Source organism: Tachypleus tridentatus, chromosome 11 (genome assembly GCF_004210375.1).
Source record: "Tachypleus tridentatus isolate NWPU-2018 chromosome 11, ASM421037v1, whole genome shotgun sequence".
Taxonomy (NCBI): domain Eukaryota; kingdom Metazoa; phylum Arthropoda; class Merostomata; order Xiphosura; family Limulidae; genus Tachypleus; species Tachypleus tridentatus.
Window position 1 is genome coordinate 60847864 of NC_134835.1, and position 16833 is coordinate 60864696.

Genomic DNA, 16833 nt, shown 5'->3' on the forward strand with positions numbered 1-16833 from the left:
TATTAGTTTATACTTTATTTGTTGCATATAGAATTTGCTGAAGGTAGAAAAGACCATTCCAAATTGTTTAAAATATTTTTTCAAAATTTCTGTAATCCTGCTTCATAATGAGCTGTATTATAAATATAAAATTATGATGTGTTTGCATGTGTATCACAGAAATAATACTCATTGGATATAATATCCATTCTGTAATAAGTATATCTACCCAAGTTTGTAAGTGAGAAAGAGGGGGAGAGGTGTTAGTTTTTATATCATCACAAATTCAGATTTGTGCAATTTAACAGAAAACTTTATTACAACAACTGTTGTAAATTTAATTATACAATACAGATTTATAACCAAATTATTAATAAACATCCAAACATTATAAAACATGTAATGTAATTCAACAAATAACTTTACTGGTATTTACATTAAATGATAAGCAAACTTCAACATAAGTACATCTGTACCAGTAGACTGGCAACAATACAGTTTTGCCCCCTTCCAGTTTTCATTAGGGTTTATATACAGTGTTCGGAAAGTCACTGTGCACTTATATATTTATTAACAGACAAAACTGCACAGTGACTTTCCGAACACCCTGTACATACATGTACAATTAGCAAAAGATAATAATAATGAAAAAACATAATTGCAATACTTCAATTACTGCATAGCTTAAATAACTGAAAACAGAAATTATCAGACTTCACTAATACTAATTGTTGATTATTTTTGTGACATTAATCAATTTAATCATAATTTTGATTACTGAATTGTTGGAATGAGCAGAGATACTAATTCATTATTTTATACGACTCTAATTGATGTATAGTTAAACCTCGTTAAACCAAACATGTTTGTAATGAACTAATTCATCTGGATTATCAAGACACCCAGCTTGTCAAATCTGTCACTTTAATTTCAATGAACACTATGAACAACAGGTTTATCAAATGCACTAGTATCAGTACAGCTCTAAATTTTATTAACAAAAACTCCAAGATAAAAGTGTCCTGATCATAAAAAAGCCATAATTACTGTATATAATCAGTAATAGCTTGGATATTAACAATAAAATTGCTGTTGTCAATATTATTCTTTGACTTTCTCCAAGTTATTTTGAACAAAGTCTTGGGAACAATACAGATACCTTAACCCTTACTCTATGGGCTCGGTATAAGATACGAGTCTGTCTACACATTTGCACACATGAAGTATTTGCACTATAACTTTTAATATAGCATGTTTATCTTAACAGAAATTTGGTAGACTTTGGTAGATTACAGTTATTTTGTATACCAAAAATCTTATTTTGTAATGAAGTATTTTTACTAAAGATTTGTTTGTGAAAATAGAGTCTGTTTTGTTACTAGTCTGAGTGCAAAGTGATTTCATGTTATGATTAATAAAACTATTCTTCTTCCAAAAAGATCTCAAATATTATTTTCATAATCTCCAAAACATGCTAAATATTTTTCAAGAAATTTTTTCAGTAAAACTTCATATTTTGATTTCTACACTCTTAATTGTGGGGGGCATCTGTTATTTGGCCAACCTTGCAACAATCATAACAAAAATAAATATAAATTATGCTTTTTTCATACAAGAATGACTACATATTATAACACAAAAATACAAATGTTTAGTCTTAGTAGTTTAAGTCTCATAACACTATATATTTACATATATATTCATTATTTTTTTATTATACTAACCTTCCAGTTATGCCTAGCTAACATTATGTAATGTGCATTGGTGAGGTGCATGTGCACTCATGTTACATATACAGTAACATAAAACTGCCCTTTAGTTTTTCCTGTCTTGGCTGCGTTTTAGTGGACTAATATTTTGTAATATATTGTCACATTTCAATTATTATAAATTATATATACATGTGTATAGGTTACTACTATTTAGAAATAAATTATTAAACTTATTTTTTTTTTAATGCAGTAAAAGAAATGAAGTAAAGCAAACAATTATTTGTTCTTGCTGTGACCTATGTACATAGTTGCTGCTTGACATATGTTGCTTATCCTTTTAAAGCTTTGCACATGGAAGGTATCAAAAATGTTTCTTAGGTTTTATATAAACAGTTGAATAATCAAAAAATAAAAAATAACTACAATTAAACCACAGACTATAGACTTAGTATTTTGAAAAAACACAAACTGAAAAGGAGCTTTAATTACATATTTAAATCATTAACTTACGACTTTTCAAAGCTGAAATATAGGCAATAGCATTACACCATGACAACTAAGGTGGAAAAGCAGTGATTGGCTAAAATTAATAAAAAGTTGCATTAGAAATGTTTGTTTAAAATTCATTCAACTTTCTTTGTGACTACAAGTGATATAGATATTTTTGCATCTGTTTAAGAAGTAAGAAGTGAATATTTGTATTTATTTCATAAGTTTGGTAAATTCACAATGCAAACATACTTTTAATCTCATCCCATTCAAATTACTTGGGTCTTACATGTTCACCAAATATCCTATTAGTAGTACACAATATCTAAACTTTTAGTGTCTTTCATTTTCTTTAGACCATACGTGTACCACAGCAACAACATTGGATCCTCAAGTTATAATTTCTTATACGTAAAATATATTTCCCATAGGTACATATCTTTTATCACAAGATTAGCTATTCTCATTCAGTGCTGTCCTTTATATGCAAACATTTTCTTTATGCACGCCACTAGCCCTTCCCCCCTCTCTTCGGAATTGGATGATTCCAACATGTCTCTCATTCAAATCATCATGCATCACCTCTTAACCAAGAGGGACATGACATGCTCACATGATGCATGTGGTTCACTACACACACCTCTACCAAACTATCACTTCAGAGTTTGGCAAAATATGTCAGTGTTAGGGAAATGTGGGGAAAAATGGTGGGAAATATAAAAGTAGGTAAATATCTGTGGAAAATACATCTTCTGTATGGGAGAATCTTCCTCAGAAGATTATCTAGAATCCCACATTGATAAGGAGAGACCAGTGAGAGGAAATAACAGAAATACCCCCAAAAGTGTCCAAAGGATACTCCTGATAATGAAAGAACCAGATCCAAAGATCAGAAGAGAAGAACTGCATCACTTCTGAACCAGTTATATTTTTAGCCCAGGTGTAGTGTGTGTAATACAAAAGTATGGAAATTGTGAGAGGTAGAGTGACTAAGGTGTAATGGACTGTACGTGGTAAACAACAATATCCACAACCTCTTCACAGGATACTGACATCCACGTGATGGATAGATAAGGATCATACAATATTCACCTCAAATCCAAGAATCAGAAACTAAGGCCTGTGATGATATCTGGATATATTATGAGGATCATCACAGATCCATCAATCTGAGAATTTGCATCAGGTATTAAAAGTATGTCTACTGAAGGGGATTGGACAAGAAATCACTTGATAAAAAAATCAGATGAATGAGACACAAAAATGCTATTGTGACCAATCCAGGCTGAAAGTATCAACTAACAGCCACTAATTAAGGTATAGGTGAACAAGAGAGAAGGTACTTGGTGAATGGGCCCATAGCAAAGGCATCCAGGTGTAGATTCCTAGTGATGGCAAAAAAACTTGAAAATGAGTATGTATTTGGTCAGGGTGCAAAGGAATATCCACAACCATGTGGAAAGAACCCTGCACAGAACATGTAATAATGCAAAGGTGATGTGTATGGTCCCAGAAGAGGAGACTGAATGATTAAAACAGTTCTCTGGATCAATGCATTTCAGAACGGCTGGTATCGGTATTTACACTTTTACTAATAAAGCAGTGAATAATGTTTTGACCTTCTAGGTCATCTTCAGGTTAACAAAGAGAGAGTTTACAACTGACTGTTGCCTGCACATCTTAGGGATGAGAGTGTAAATGGGTGTGAGATTACAGGGGGTGTTGCAGTTAGGTGTTAGGTTATTAATTAGTATAGGTATAAAGGTGTTCCTTTATAGTGGTCTAATTTTGGTTGTAGTTGTTATATAAACAAGGCTTCTTTGATTTTGGATTTGTTTATATTTAGAAAATATGTAGCATCAACCAGCTCCTTTTTCAGACTCTTTTAACTTTAAATCTATTCTTAATCAACTAACTCAAAGCCTTAATGGCTAAGTTGTGATGTAATCTCCCTCTTCACAGAAGTCCCAATCACTGAAGCCTGCAAGATAGCTTTGGAACTTCATATCCAAGATTCCAACCCATTGAAACACATCCCAGCAACCAATTGGCAACCAACAGAATTCACTACCACCAAAACTAACTTTACGTTCAATGACCAAAACTACCTACAAATAAATGGCCAATATGGGAAATCTCATGTCACCAGTTCTAGCCAACATTTTCATGTCACAGACTGAATCTCAAGCAATCAATTCAGCCATACACCCACCACTACACTGGTATAGGTATGTTGACAATACAATTACTGGATTCATATCTACAGAACACACACTTAAATATTTTCAACTATGTTAATTCTATACACCCCAACATTAAGTTCACCTGTGAACAGGAAAAAAACTAACCAAATAGCATTTCTCAATCTCAAGATCACTAGAACCGATACACAATACAAAACAGAAATTCATCATAAAATCACCCATACTGGACAATACATTCCCTGGGACTCATCACATGAAACAAAACAAAAACTCAATATATTAAGAATCCAAATAAACATAGAAACAAAACTATGCTCACCTGATATAATTAATGATGAAATCAACAAAATAAAACACTTCAACACCAACAAATTTCTTCCAAGAACCACCAAAAAAACACTGTATGCATACACCTATATCAATAACACAATTAACAACAAACAATTACACTGCTGCATATTCCCAACATCAGCAAAAAAATAACCAACATTTGGAAAAACCTTGTAACAAAACAGAACATTCCAGTGAACTCCAAATTTATTCAAAAACCAGGTACAAAACTAAAGTCCATACTATGTTAAAACTACACTGATAAACACAACACCAACATTATTTATAAAATACAATGTAACAACTGCCATGACTTCTATATTGGAGAAACAAGCAAAAAATGGAAACCAGATTCAAAGAACACAAAAATACACCTTCACATGTTTTTGAACACTGCAAATCAAATAAACACAACAAAACACAGAGAACACCCAGATACTAAGAGGGAAACAAATATAAACAAATGCAAAATCTAAGAAGTCCTAATTATACAACAAGTAAAACCAAAATTATACCAATATAAAGGAACACATTTATACCCATACTAATTAATAGCCTAACTGCAATGCCCTCTATAATTCCACACCTGTTTACACTTTCGTCCCTGAGATATGTCTGGCAACGGTGGGTTTCTCATCATCACAGATCTCTGGATCAGTTGCTTGTGAACTGGGTGATATGTGCCACTGCTGTAGAATTAGCCAAAGGAATCAACCCAAGACAATGTTAGAGAAGGAGATAATGCAGTTCCTGACACATGGACAGGAGTTCAAGAAAAGCTATGTGCAAAGTGCTCAAGTCCACAGACCAGTAGCCTAAAATGTTGTTCTGACTTACCCACACTCCCCCACGCAAAAAGTGTCCATCAAAAGATGTAGAACGATACATAGGGAAGGAAGTGGCATAAACATCAATGTACAGGTATTGTCCAAACACCAATACAGATTGTCTCATAGAGAAGAATGAAGGGAGATTGGAGTTAAAAGAGGATCCTGATCAAGATTCTATAGTTCATGAAATGCCTTTGGAAAGGATCGTAAATGAGTACGATCAAGAGAAACCAGTAAAGTCATGGAAAAACCAAATCTCCAAAAGCAATAGAACCTTGAGGGCTGTAAGTGACTAAGCTGGGAAGGCATGGGAAACTAAGTTCCATTAAACTGAGTCATGAAGGAGAAAGCAGAGCTTGACAGATATTCAATTAATAAAAGACCTCCACAACTGGACAAGATGGCATGTGGATCAGAGAAATTATGTCTACAGTTGACCAACCAGCTCATCCAAGCCACCATTAGAAGTACCTTCTTGGTAAAAGCGGTTGACTCCATTTCAGAAGGAGCCAAAAGATGTCAGTCCACTATATAATAATGAAATATCAGTCTCTGAACATGGAAATTACATGAAAAGCCTGGACTATTTGACCAAACATGCAAAGTGCCAAAGCAAGTCCAAAGGGAAGGTGTGAATTTGATTAATCAACCTGAGAGAGACAAAGTAAACAGAAGAACAAGAAAGAGGTGATATCATCATATGAGGTAAGTGTAAAAGACATCCATAGATGATATCTACAACCCAGGAGAAAGCAGCTATCTCAAGAAAAGAAGAACTCCAACTAGAATGTGGATACTGATATGAAGAAGCAGTGAGAATTATCAATTACTGGCTGCCAAACCCTGGTTGGTTTGGGGACACCCAAAAAGCAGAAACAAAAATCTTAGGAAGGATGAGAAGAGGTTTTAATACCAAATGCCAGAGCAATCACCAAACTGCTTCCGACAAATGTTAGTTGGTCATAGAAACTCAAATAGAAGGGAATGAAACAAAGAAAGAATAAATCAGAAGAGGTGATTTATTTGGGCAGAGGGAGAAATAGACAACTGATGCTCTAATGGAGACGTAGCACTAAAAGATTATACTAAATGTAAGTGCAGAAAAAGTAACTTGAACAAACTGATAAAAATGAATATAATAATTGAGTTAAATAAATCAAATTAAACTGAAAATTAACCACTTTTGGAGGAAAAAAAAAAAGTCAAACATGCAGCAGTGAAGGAACAAAAAGCATGTCTGAACTCAAACACTGCCACTTTTTGTTTGACAGATGAGTGCATCACATGAGCATGTCATACTCCTACTGGTTGAGAACTAAGACATGATGATTTGCATTAGTAACATATTGGAAGAAGACATGTGGTATGCATAAAGAAAAATTTTGCATACAGAAGGTAGCAATGAACGAGAATAGCTAATTTTGTGATAAAAAATGTGTACCATATCAGAATAATTTCCTCATCCAGTGAAGAAAGAGTCATTCCATGCCAACTCATCCAGTACAGCTTTAAGATTTTACATGGTTGAATAAATTAAAATGAAGTTTTTGCTTCAATATTTTAAAGAAAATCTATGACATGACCTGGGAAGCTCTAAGTGAGTTGGCATAGAATGACCCAAAAGAAACCAATCCAATCTGCCTTTTCATGCAAGATATTTTACATATGGTATAAAAACTCGTGCAAAAAAGTTACTGTAATTAACAAGACATTTGTATCTGATCATTGAAAGAGTCGTTACTATTCCCAATACTCCAGTTTTCATTTCTAACCTATTATATCACTCTGTAAGCCTTCCTAAATTCCCACCAATTTCAAACACATAAAATAAGGTAGTCTACACAAACTTATTTGTACTAATATGATCAAAAAGTGAAATAATTCAGTTCATCACTTGTGAACAAATGTATGTTATTTTCATTATTTGTAAAATTGGAAAATTTGAACAATTTTAATTTTTCCTATCTAAGAAATAGTTTATTATTGTCTAATGTGTGATTTTGAGTTTCTGACTAAAACAGATCTCCAAAATTGATTAAGTAATGTATTTAAATGGAATATGTTAACATGTATGTTGCCTCCAAATAATTTAAATTTGAAGGAAAAACATTTTAAAATATAATTCAACTTCTAACCAAGGACATTTTTGTATATAAAGACATGTGTTTTAATTAGAAGTTTGTGCACAAATTGTAATTGTTTAAACATAAATGTCAAGTAAAAAATTACATTTTTAGCCAGTAATAGTATGGAACAAGTTAAACATTATGGATGCTAATTTAACACAAAAAAGTATTTTCTTATAAAACTTAAAACTAATAAGAGCTATAATTTTTATTAAAACATATGTAAATGTTTCATGTAATTTGTGACAATGTTAGAAAACACAGAGTATTACTACTACATCTGCAATGAGCTAAGAATTGTGATTTGGTCCAACATTCATATTCTGTGGTACCGAGACTAAAAATATTATACATGAAAGAGTAATACTCATAATGCAACAAATGGTAATCCAAATACTAAGCAAAAATCCAAATTCAAAATATATATTGGAATTATGTTTTAAAGTTAAATTCCTTTCTACAATCCATTATCAATATGATCATATACTTAAGTCAAGAGAGAGTCTGCAGTGTGTATATGTAGAATGCTGAAGATAGCCACAAAGTATCTTTTATACCAAAATATTTTAATCAGTTTAAAGCCTGCCACAGTTCTTTGAAGAAGCTCTTTTCAATAGTACCACTGGTATGACTATCACACATTCTATCCTTCTCTAGCCCATCACTCAGTAAACAATGCTTGATATAACTTGATTCTAGTGCTAAGGGTCACTCTAAGATTCAAAATTTAAGAGTCAGCTTTGCAAATGAGATATAATAAAAATTTCTAAAATATGGCAGAAAGTATTGGTCATTCAAATTTCTTATTAGTAATTTGTTTATAGGACTTCTGAGTAACCAAACCAACCCACAAAAATAAAAATAATTTTCAAAGTGTCAGAAATGGGGCTTAGAGAGATTTCAAATATAAAAAAAAAAATATTGTCAAAGAGGGTCATTCCATTTTCGGATACCAAATCATTTGGATCCCCTCTTCCATTTTGAAAATCCTAGACCATCCCTGGAGTTATTTAAGTTTTAACTGACAATGACAGTATCATCAGCAGTATCAGTGTCAGCTGGTACATTTAGGTTTAGTTACTAATATATATGTAATATCTTATTAATCAAAATGAATCTTTATAGCATTACTGATTGCTCGAAACAATCAAATTTGCTCAGAACTTAATTACCTTGAGTTGTCAACACCCTCTTCTCACGAATAAGTTCACTGTTTTTTTAAGGCCTAAGACTTAGGAGCTTAAAAAAACCACACCCAACAAAACGAACTTATTTGTATGAAACACGCGGTTGAACATCTATGAAAAAAACAAGCTGTAATGCCCCCACATGTCTCATAAAGTTTAATGTTCTTAGAAAATCTCAATTACACCCGTATATCTGTAAATATGAATTTGAATTTCATGATAATTTCAAATGATTAATATACTCTAAAACTAGAAAAAAATGAAACATCTAAATTGAGACAAATAATTGCCATAAAATTATTTCATCAATATAAATATACGACTGGTTTTGAGCAATGTGATGATTATACACAAAAATCGTTTTTTCGTAATAATTACATAAATAACCTCAGTGACTCATAAGGCTTGGGTTCCGATACTCGTAGTGGGTGAAGCATAGATAGCATGTTGTGTTACATTACACTGTGGCCCGGTATGGTTAGGTGGGTTAAAGCGTTCGACTCGTAATACGAGGGTTGCGGATTCGAATCCCCGTCGCATCAAACATGCTCGCCCTTTCAGCCGTGGGGGCACTATAACATGACAGTCAATCCCACTATTCGTTGGTAAAAGAGTAGTCCAAAAGTTGCCGGTTGATGATGATGACTAGTTGCCTTCCCTCTAGTCTTACACTGCTAAATTAGGGACGGCTAGCGCAGATAGCCCTCGAGTAGCTTTGCGCGAAATTAAAAAAACAAACAAACAAATAAAATAAATTGTATAAGCTGAGAGAACCCCATAACCTAGAATTTCTACGTTAAGAATATAAAAACTTCCGGTACAATAGAATTATAGAAACAGTGAACTAATAATTCATTCCCTGAAGCTGTGAGTTAGTGACTAAAGCAGTTCACTGCTAAACTGTAAGATTTATTTCATCTATTCATCTGCAGTGGCGGCACCCTGGAGCGGGATGGGGGCATTTGTCCCCCAAGAGTAGACTCTGCCCCACCTGTCCCCTAGTAAAAATGTGAAAATAATTTGAAAAAAAAAGTACTGAAAAAGTAAATATGCAAAGCCCGTTGATAAAAACGTTAAAATATTTGTTCTTCAACGAGACTCAGATTTGGGTTACTAATCCACCCTGACAAAATTTTAGAGACAAATAGTTCCTCCAAACACAGATAACAACTGCCTCCCCAGAAGGAGGCCTTGGCCCTCACTTGCCGATTAAGAGAAATCTGGCGCAGCCACTGTTTGTCTGCGATTCATTTAGCAACTTAAAGAGCGAATTGGATTTTGTGCTCGTTATCAATAAATTGTTGAGGAAATTCTGCAAGAGCATTTACATGCAAATTAGACGTTCCATTTTTTCTTGGAATTTTTGTTCAAATATTGTTGGTGAATTTACCTCCTTTTGATGAAATACAATAATGTAAACAATTTTTCAATGAACTTGTTCTTGTTAAAATATTTAATGATCAGTGCACCAAATTTGGAATAAAATCCATAAAAGTTGAAATTGTTATTCATCAATTAACTTTTCTGTAAGAAAATCAAAACTGGAGATATTATACAGTGCCTTGCAAAAATATTCGCTCTCCCTTAAAAGATGTACCCCGTTGATACAGCGGTAAGTCTACAGATTCACAACGCTAAAATCAAGGGTTAGATTCCCCTTGGTGAACACAGCAGATAGTCCGATGTGGCTTTGCTGTAAGAAAACACACACTCTTAAAAGTTACCACTTTTTGTTGCTCTGAACTTGAAGTCATGAAATTTTGTTTGTTTGCTTGTTTGTTTGTTTTGGAATTTCGCACAAAGCTACTCGAGGGCTATCTGTGCTAGCCGTCCCTAATTTAGCAGTGTAAGACTAGAGGGAAGGCAGCTAGTCATCACCACCCACCGCCAACTCTTGGGCTACTCTTTTACCAACGAATAGTGGGATTGACCGTACATTTTAACGCCCCTACGGCTGGGAGGGCGAGAATGTTTGGTGAGACCGGGATTCGAACCCGCGACCTTAGATTACGAAGCGCATGCCTTAACACGCTAGGCCATGCCGGGCCCTTTTTTGAAATGAGACTTTATATTTAGAATCTAGACAATTTACTCCAAACTGAGAAAGCAGAAAAAGCTGGTATTATGTGTGTTAGATTTACAGAGAGGATTAAATAAAATATTCTCAGTTACGTAAATATTCAACCCCTCTGCTACTGCAACTGTAAATCAATTTGTGGGCAGAAAGTTCACAAGATCAGTGTAATGGTTTCTGTCTGTGTGTAATCAAAGTTGGTTAACTTGACTTCAGAGTAAATGCATCTGTTCAAGTCACAACTCACATAATGGTACGACAAATCAATCACAAAGACCAAGGAGCTTTACAAACAGATCAGGGATAAAGTGGTAGAGAAGCAAAGAGCAGGAAAAGATTACGATAAAAGTCACTGATTATCCCTTTCGAGTATAGTGAAGTTCATCATTAAGAAGTGGAATGTACTTCATACTCTCCTGTTACTACTCACATACGGCTGCCCTTCATAGCCAAGCAACAAACTGGTTAGCAATGCTACTGTGAAGCAAACTGTGAAATATCTGTAAAGTTCCATGTCAGAGATGGGAGTCAGTGTTCATACAATATCCCAGTCCATACATAAAGCTTTCCTGTATGGGCAAGTGGCAAGAAAAAAGAATCATCTTAAGTTTTGTATAAAATTTCCAACAAAAAATGTAAAATGATAGTGCAGACAATGTGGCAAGAGGTTTTGCAATCAGACAAGACAATAATGGAGTTTTTTTCGTTTCAGTTCAAGTTGTTACTTCTAGTGAGAGCCTGTGATGGGAAGTATATATCGAGAATATATTTTTAGTATAGGAAGATTTTGACTTTTTATGTTGGAAAGACTTAAAAAATGTTTTTTTTTGTTAAACAAAAGGGATCTTTTTTATTAGTATCAATGTGTATTTGCATCTGTCTTAGTTTCCTTTATAAATTTTGTAATGTACTTTTATTTGTTTAAAGGGTTTATGAATGTGAATTACTTTCAGTTTCATTGTGCAAGAATACATTTGTATTGCATGTTTGTATCTTTGTTTATAGATTATGATATGATGTGTGTCATGGTTTTGGAAGTCAAAGAAAGGTTAGTGCATTTCTTGACCAGTGCAAATGTAAAGCTTAATTGATATACAATTAAAGTTATTGTTACTTTGGGACAAGTATAGAATAGGAAAGACAGAAAAGTTTGGTATATCTTATACTGTGTTTCTATCCGTCTTATATTATAATAGACTGAGTTGTTACAAAATGTTATAGTAATGAGTATCCCCAATGAAAGAGACCAAGATTTGGTTCTCTGCTGGAGAACCAATGCAGTAATTTATTTTTTGAAGGCCTACCTATTATTCTTTGTCTTAAATTTGTGTCCAAAACCTGTAACATGTCAGGCTAATACTCTACCAACTCAACTAAAGAGTTAACCACACTAATGCTTGCTAGTAAGCCACTTTTTAACAGCTAAAACTACTACAGTTAAATCTTATTCTGGATTCATTCTTTGTTTTGACTATGTGCTGGTTTCGCATAAGACTGATCAAGGATATATTAGTCTAATTTTGCTTCAAGTTACCTTTCTCCCTTTGCTGTTCTTGAAGTAGGTGATATTTATTATGGACCAAGAGAAACATTGCTTAATGTAACATTGTATAATAATGTATGCAGTAGTGTCCTTCAACTGTTGTTCAGTTGATATCCCTGATTACAGCCTCACTTGTGTTGTAAAAAGAATGACCAATTACATGTTGCTCTGGGTATACAAAAAGTATTTTTGGAAATTGAAACACATTGGATTTAGTAGACTGATCTGGAACAAAATTGAATATAGCCTACTAAAAGTTGATAGTCATGTAGTGACCAGTCTAATGGCACAGTTAAAGTGACAGTCCAACATAAGTTCATTTTACATCAACTTGGTCAGTAAGAGATTTCGTTCTACTCCATAATAATCAATATCTTGAGTGAATCTTCTGTTATCTAGCATACCTATCTAGTGCAATGCTAAAGTTATTTCAGTTTTGCCTGAAAGTACCACAGGAAAAGCCTGTGGCATTTGATTATATTATGAGTTTCTATTTTATTTTAGTGTCATAATATTTATTCTGAATCTTTTTCTTAATACAGTGGTACCTCAGTTCTCGAACTTAATCCGTTCCAGAAGGCTGTTCGAAAACCAAATCAAATTTTCCCATAAGAAATACTGTAAACTAAATTAATCCATTACAGACCTCCAAAAATTATGCATTATTAAGCATTTTAAGTAAAAATATTGCTTATTTATACCTGTATAATAATACTTACATGCATAAAGTCAACCACAAAAACTATAAATACAATAAAAAAAACAATAAATGAAAATTTAACTGCACTTTACCTGTGCTGAGGAGAGCTGATGGCATAAGTAAAAGGTGGTGAGGAACGTGGAGAGTAGGAGGGTTATTATTGTTTGGAAGAGGAGTCACCTTCCATTAAAACGTCAGCTAACTCTCCTTCTGGGGTTTATTCTCTTTTCTGTCTCTTTGCATTGCTACAACCTGCTTGAGACTCACTGGACCTGTTTCTCACTAAAATCTTGGCTAATGAAGTTTGTTTCTGCCTGCATTTTAAAATGTTTCTGAAGTAAGACATGGTATTGTCATTGAAAAGGTTTGTGTTGCAGTTTGCTACAGCTTTGTCAAGGTGAAATATTTCCACAAAACTTTGTAACTCTCCCCATTTTCCACATATTTCCTTGATTAGTGAACTAGGAACATCCTCCCTTCCCTACTCCTCATCTGAAGACACTTCCTCAGTTGCCTTCTGTTGCTGCTCCTTCTGAAGGTCTTGGAGTTCTTCTGTGGTGAGCTCAGTATTGTGGTCTTCCACAAAGTTCTCCACATCATCACCACTCACATTCAAGCCCATACATTTGCCTAGTGAGACAATACCCTTGACAACAGGCTCAGCCTCAAAGTCTCTATCTGCTACTGAGTTTGGCCACAATTTCTTCCAGGCTGAGTTCATGGTCCTCAAAGACACTTCTATGATTCTAAAGCAATGGAGGATATTAAAGTGATTTTCCAGAACTCTCTGAGGGTTAACTCTGTGTCAGAGGTCACTTCAAAGCACCTTTGAAACAGTGCTTTGGTGCAGAGTTTCTTAAAGTTCGATATGACCTGCTGGTCCATGGACTGAATGAGAGGAGTCATGTTAGGGGGCAAGCGCTTCACCGTAATGAAACTGTACTCCTCCACCAACCCTGGGGGGTGAGCAGGTGCATTGTCCATCACAAGAAAGGCCTTGAGTGGCAACTGTTTTTCCATGAGGTAATTCTATACACTTGGGGCAAACACTTTATGGACCCACTCCATAAAAATTTGCCTGGTTATCCATGCTTTACTATTAGCCCTCCACATGACATTTAGTTTACTTTTCAGGACATTATTTTTCTTAAAACCCTTGGGTTCTCAGAATGGTACACAAGCAAAGGTTTAAGTTTTAAGTCCCCACTTGCATCACTACATTAATAGAGTTAGCCTGTCTTTCATTGGCTTGTGTCCTAGCAGTGACTACTCCTCCTTGGTGATGTGGGTCCTCTTTGGCATTTTCTTCCAAAAGAGGCCTCTCTCATCACAGTTGAACACTTGTTGGGGAATAAAAATCTCAGTTTCTACATAGTCCTTAAATTCCCTAACAAATTTATCACCAGCATCTTGGTTAGAACTGGCACCCTCCCCATGTCTCACCACACCATATATGCCACTTCTCTTCCTAAATTTTTCAAACCACCTCCTACTAGCCTTAAAGGCATCACTTGTATCAGCACTCGTTCCAGGGATGTTTTTCAGGAGGTCAGCATGCAACTGCTTTGCTTTCTCACAAATGATGGTCTCAAAAATGCTATCACCAGCTAACTGTTTTTTGTTTACCCAAATCAACAACAGTTTTTCTACTTCTTCCATTGTTTGATCTTTGTTTCATAAACACTGTCACTCCTCTTGCAACATCAGCTCCTTTGATGACCTCTTTATTTTTCAGTATGGTGCAAACTGTAGACTTTGCTATACCAAACTGTGTAGCAAGGTCAGACATATGAACACCACTATCATACTTTGCTATGAGATCTTTTTTCACCTCTATTGTGGCTTTAATAACTTTTCTTTTTGGTTTGCTGCTTTCATTATCCTTCTTTGACCCCATGGTGGCTTATTTAATCAGAATATTTAGAAAAAACAAAAAGAAAAACAAGATTGTTCACAGCAGATTTTAGCAGGGGTATGGACTGAGCAACAGGTGCGGGTAAAATGTTTTGGGCAAGCTTGGCGTGGGCCGAAAATGGTCGAAGTGTCGTTTGGGTCATCAGTCTGGTTATTTCGGGGTTCAGGCTATGACAGCTTGGTTCAGAAACCAAGTTTATGTTCGATAACCAAGATATTTTTTTCTAAAACAATATGTTCGAGAAGGTAGTCGGTCGAGAACTGAGGTAGCACTGTATATGCAAGATTCACATTACATATTGTTGAGAAAACCATTAGGTTGATCTTGTTTCAAGCTACCATTTTTGTTCTCCAAGCAGATACAGGTTACTGCTTGTGGAGAATGTTGCTGAATACAAATTGTATATGGATGTTTACAATAGTATCTTTCAACAATTGTTTAGGTGATATCTAGAGACTACAGCTTCACCTATGTTGTAATGAGAATGATCAGTTGTCTTATAATTAGTCAGTCTTGAACTTTTCTCATTCTATATATCAAGTGTATTTCTAGAATTTGGTTTGTTCAAATGAATCTGGGAGAAACTATTTGCAGTAATCATCCAAAGTAAGAACTCTACATTAACCTAGTTAATTGATTTTGTGTAATACTTGTGTCAGTCATCTCATTTTACAATGACTCAGTTAAGTAAGAGTTTTACATTTCACAATCAATATCTTCAATGAAGCTGCTGTAATTTAGCAGTCCTATCTAATAACTTGAGCAAGTATTTGGTTAATTTGAATATACTAAACTCCAAGTACACAAACAATAACGAATTGTATGCAAGAAAAACTGGGAATTGTATCACGTTTTAAAAATTGTAATCACTGAAATATTCATGAATTTCACCTTTTCATATAATATATATTCAGGCATATTGAAGTACTATTTCAAAAATTTCCATACATTATTTGCAGGTATGTAGTCACAATTGAGTTCACCAGATGCCTCAGTGACATAAACATGGTTTCATCCTTTTGTACAGGTAAAGACTATATACTGCACATTTTATTTCTAAATCTCATGAAGGCATGTTTACATTTGTGTGTGGATTTTTGGAAATTATTCTATTTCAAAAGACAATATAGAAACCTATATAACTGGCTTGGATTAAGATTGTGTGTGCAACCTACTGGTTGAAGTAATCTGTGGAATACCACAAACTTTCTGTCACTAGGTTTTTTTCAGTCAGGTGTTTCCACAGTGCTGTTTCTTCAGGTTTGTATCTGAGCATCTTATTTCTATTCTGAGTTCCTCTAGATTTTCCTGTTGTCAACCCCAGCAGCTTACCAATAAAGACAAAGCCTAATTCCATTTTGAGTAAGTTAAAAAATTAATTGTAGTGTGTCTAAAACTAACTTTTATCTGTTAGATTTCCTTTACTGCCTATGTTAATTTATTCTTCACCTAATAGTCCTAAGCCTGTATTTCTTTTAAGAACTTGTACTACATATCATTGGACCTGAATACTACAATGGTTTTGACACCTATATAGTCTCAGGCTGTAAGGGAAAGCCTACTATATGGCAAACTGAAATAAAGTCTTCATATTAATTGGATTAGATTTTGTTTACATAACTTCTCATTGCTAAGTTATTTGAGAGTACTTAGTTTTTAGTCTAATGGTTGTTTAAAGAATTAATATAGTTAGGAAACATAACTTACTACAGTGAAACTTGTTCTGTTGATGAACAGGAAATTC

The 16833-nt window shown here is 34.2% G+C and overlaps 1 protein-coding gene across 3 annotated transcripts in view; it reads right to left on the reverse strand.

The window, feature by feature from the left end:
- LOC143232264 (calpain-5-like) overlaps positions 1 to 9532 on the reverse strand; it is a 55130-nt gene extending 45598 nt beyond the window's left edge. For 2 of the 3 annotated variants that reach the window (XM_076467444.1, XM_076467447.1), the window contains exon 1: positions 8843 to 9532. The gene's annotated coding sequence lies outside the window, so the exon portion shown is untranslated. Of the gene's footprint in view, positions 1 to 2201; positions 2272 to 8842 lie in introns of all 3 variants that reach the window. The other variant, XM_076467446.1, reaches the window with a different exon arrangement.
- Between the last annotated feature and the right edge of the window lie 7301 nt (positions 9533 to 16833).